Below are 4,790 nucleotides of genomic sequence, written 5' to 3' on the forward strand. Positions count from 1 at the left end.
CAACGAAACTTGACCTTTGGCCCCAACTAGCTGAATTTGCCCTTGAAAGGCTGTCATGCCCGGCCAGTAGCGTGGCATCGGAGCGCGTGTTTAGTGCGGCAGGAGGTATTGCAACTCCGCGGAGGACACGACTGTCCACCCAAAGTGTGGAGAGACTGACGTTTGTGAAAATGAATCAGGCGTGGATTAGTCTGGATTTCAAACCACCAGTTCCTGACACAACTGACTAAATCCGCCATGAATCATGCCCCAAACATGTGCCACTTTCAGGTCTCCTCACACTGCTGGTGTGTTCCATTTTTTGTCATAGGGTGCTGGCAGATTACGGGCCTCCCATAGCTGCTGCCAGGCCCCTAATCTGCCATGGGCCCCTATACCGCCTCCTCATGCTGCTGCCAAGTCCAGAGTCTCTCATGGGTCCCTGTACGGCCTCCCATTGCTGCTGTCTCCATCGCCACACTCTGCCATGTGCCACTTTCAGGTCTCCTCACACTGCTGGTGTATTCCATTTTTTGTCATAGGGTGCTGGCAGATTACGGGCCTCCCATAGCTGCTGCCAGGCCCCTAATCTGCCATGGGCCCCTATATACCGCCTCCTCATGCTGCTGCCAGGTCCAGAGTGTGTCATGGGTCCCTGTACGGCCTCCCATTGCTGCTGTCTCCATCGCCACACTCTGCCATGTGCCACTTTCAGGTCTCCTCACACTGCTGGTGGGTTCCATTTTTTGTCATAGGGTGCTGGCAGATTACGGGCCTCCCATAGCTGCTGCCAGGCCCCTAATCTGCCATGGGCCCCCGTACCGACTCCTCATGCTGCTGCCAGGCCCGTAATCTGTCATGGGCCCCTGTTGTCGCTTGTTGGCATATTCCGCTCGTTCAGATGCTCCTTCTCCTGCTACTCCTCTTCACGGATTCCGTCAGCAGTCTTTCTTGGAATCCGTTTCCAAGAGACAACAGTTTGCGAGCACGCACCAGACGGTGCAGAAACTGAACGTCCTCCTGTCCAAGTTGCTGCTGCCAGGCTTGTAATCTGTCATGCGCCCCTGTACCGCCTCCTCATGCTGCTGCCAGGTCCAGAGTGTGTCATGGGCCCCCGTACCGACTCCAAATGCTGCTGCCAGGCCCGTAATCTGTCATGGGCCCCTGTACCGCCTCCCCATGCTGCTGCCACGTCCAGATTGTGTCATGGGTCCCTGTACGGCCTCCCATTGCTGCTGCCAGGCCTGTAATCTGCCATGGGCCCCCCTACCGACTCCTCATGCTGCTGCCAGGCCCGTAATCTGCCATGGGCCCCTGTACCGCCTCCTCATGCTGCTGCCAGGTCCAGAGTGTGTCATGGGTCCCTGTACGGCCTCCCATTGCTGCTGTCTCTATCGCCACACTCTGCCATGTGCCACTTTCAGGTCTCCTCACACTGCTGGTGGTTTCCATTTTTGTCATAGGGTGCTGCATGGCCTCCCATTGCTGCTGCCTCCACCGCCACACTGTGGCTCCACACTCTGGTTTTGGCCCCGTGACTGGCCAAATGAGTGAAGTGTGCGGTGATTCTAAGATCGACGGCACTCATCTGCATGTCATACTGCCTGACAGTATTATTTCTCTTCCCCAGCAGACTCCAAGGGCATTTAAATTAAAGGTACAGTGTTCAGCACTAATATTAAGTCTCTCTGAAGCCTAGAAACACCCTTTTTTAAGTTAAATTCACAGCGAATATATTCGACTCGAATCAAATTTTTTCTACGAATTCGCCGAATCAGTCGAATCGAATTTTTGAATACTTCGCTCATCTCTAATCGGGACAATATGGTAATAAAACCAATTGGCATGCACTGCTACTTTTCATATTAAACAGTGGCCATAATAAAAAGGAAGGAGCCCCACATATAATACAGTACCAGCTCATTTAATTTATTTGTCATAAAATCATACTTGCAAAATGAAGAGATAAGCAAGCCAAACAAACAAAGAAAGCAGCCACACTGCTTAGCGACTTCAGATCACAAGCTCCGCCCGACGTGTTTCGTCAAAAGTGACGTCATCGGGGGTCGGGCTCGTTTTGTCCAAGGTGTCACTCACACCGGCGAGTTTACAAAATGCCCAGGCATGGAGACAAAATGAGCCCGGCCCCGGATGATGTAACTTTTGACAAAGCGCATCGGGCGGAGCTTGTGACCTGAAGTTACGCACGGGCATTTTTGTGCGCATTTTAATGAAACATGCTAAAAACACATATCACGTTTGCGGTGCTGTTTCTTGGTAACTGCGCCACAAATGCAGCAAGAAGATCCATGTGGAAAAACTCGCAATGAACGTAACGAAACGCGCTGTAAAAAACAGGTAAGACTCAACGCCGCAAAAAGCTACATGAGATACTTAGCTACATTGGTCACGTGTAGGACAACCTACTGAAATGAATGGGCTGCCCTACATGTTTCACGCAAAAAACACGTGTACAAAAAACGCGCAAAAGTACTCTTGGAGACCACCTGTTGGTCGGAGAAGGACGTTCATTGCTGTCTGTCGCCTTGGCACGTCCATGCCCCAATTCTGCCAGCACCGCACCCCCGCGGGAAGTCCACATTTACAGATCCATGCAGAAACAAATTTCATCTCTGTATGGAGAATCCCTTTAATACATGAATAATGTGCGGCTGGACTCTGCATTCACCGCAGCAGAGAGAGGGATTCCGGTACAATGCGGGAAAGTGTGAGAGGCAGGAAAGGCCATGAAATAAACTCTGAACACAACAGGATGTCGAATTACTCAGAGTGACACGTGTGGTCATTGTCCTGTGTATGAGCTGGAGAACACGTGTGGTCATTGTCCTGTGTATGAGCTGGAGAACACGTGTGGTCATTGTCCTGTGTATGAGCTGGAGAAATCTGCCTGGATGTATTGTCCATATATGAGGAGCCGATACTAGAGGTGGGATATCGGTGTTTAACTTTTTTTACATTTTTATTTTTTAATATTGTTATTTATGTTTTTTTACATACTGTCACCCTAACAGTACAGTGATCACCATGGTGACACTGCACTACTTGTGGGAGGTGATAAAGTTTTTTTTTTTTTTACACTGATTGCTTTTACACCCATAAAGACTGTAAAATCAATCATTTCTCCTTCTCTCTGGCTGCATTCTTGCAGCCATTGAGAAATACTGTGTGAGCTGTGATTGGTCACAGCGTGTCACATGGAACAAGGCTGTTGTGAATGGCCCTGTACTATGTGATCTCTGTGATCATTCACAGATTTCACACGTAGTAAGCAATGATGTCAGAAGTGACATCTTGCTTACTACTCTGCATGTGATCACTGACTGGCCAATCAGTGATCACATGATCGGGACCTCACACAGAGGTCCCATATGACGATCGGTGTTCCGGAGGACACAGCGGGCACCGGATCGCGGTGCTGCACGCTCCCAGGGAGCGTGTACAGTCCAAAATGGTGAGCGCCGTTTATGAAGGGCAGCCCGCCCCTGCACTGCCACCGTCCTGCCGTTTATAAACAGCAGCCGGATGGCAAGTGGTTAAAAAGTGTTCCTGTAGTGACCTAACTGCCCATTAAATGTACCCACTCTCACCCCCCATGCCTCCGAACCAATAATGAAAACTGCCATTATACGGGAATGGTGGATGGTGGGGCTCCCTGAAGTCAGGTTTCTTGTAATATGGTGAAACTAGTTCAGAGAGGTACAGAGACGAAGGTTTTCTGGTTAATAAATGAAGTACTACCCCCGCAGGAGCCACTTGGTAAATTGGGTTCTTTGTTCTTTTGTCTTGACTCTGTGGACAGCCCCTCTGACACACCTGGTTGAACGAAGGTTGCTGCAAACCCTTTCAGGGACACCAGTATGGATACATAGATACATAGTTAGCCTGGCTGAAAAAAGACAAAAGTCCATCCAGTTCAACCATAGAAAAAAAAAAAAAAAAAAGTTATAATCCTCCACCCACAGTTGATCCAGAGGAAGGCAAGAAAACCCAGCAAAGCATGATCCAATTTGCTCCTGCTGGGAAAAAAAATCCCTTCCTGATCCCCCGAGAGGCAATCGGATATTCCCTGGATTCCCTTTTCCCTGTAAATGTTATATCCAGTTATATTCTGTGTATCCAAGAAAGAATCCAGGACTTTCCTACAGCAATCCACTGAGCTGGCCACAACCAACTAATGAGGGAGTCTATTCCACATTCTCACAGCTCTTACTGTGAAGAAACCTTTCCGTGTTCGGAGATGACATTTCTTTTCCTCCAGACGTAAAGAGCGCCCCCTTGTCCTCTGTGATGACCTCAGGGGGAATAACTACACCGAGTTCACTATATGAACCACTGATGGATTTATACAATGCACCCATCTGCGATTCAGCACCAGAAAATTAAAGCATCCTTTCCAGGAGCGGACTGACAACTAATGGGGCCCCCAGGCAATAGGGGATCATTGGGCCCCTGTGTCCTTGCCCAAACTCAAAAAAGCCTATGAAAAAGGTACCAGGGTTTCCAAATGGTCAGTCTGCCCCTGGATCTGACTGATGATCAGGACTCTGTCTCTCCTTTATATATGTGATCTGACTGATGATCAGGACTCTGTCTCTCCTTTATATATGTGATCTGACTGATGATCAGGGCTCTGTCTCTCCTTTATATATGTGATCTGACTGATGATAAGGGCTCTGTCTCTCCTTTATGTGTGTGATCTGACTGATGATCAGGGCTCCTTTCATATTACCGGGTTTCTCTCCTGCACTCCCCTGTGGAACAATCCACAATATATTGAACTGGCTAGACTG

Source organism: Staurois parvus, unplaced genomic scaffold, assembly GCF_062004578.1.
Source record: "Staurois parvus isolate SC_StPar_1 unplaced genomic scaffold, SC_StPar_1.0 ptg001269l, whole genome shotgun sequence".
Classification (NCBI taxonomy): Eukaryota; Metazoa; Chordata; class Amphibia; order Anura; family Ranidae; genus Staurois; species Staurois parvus.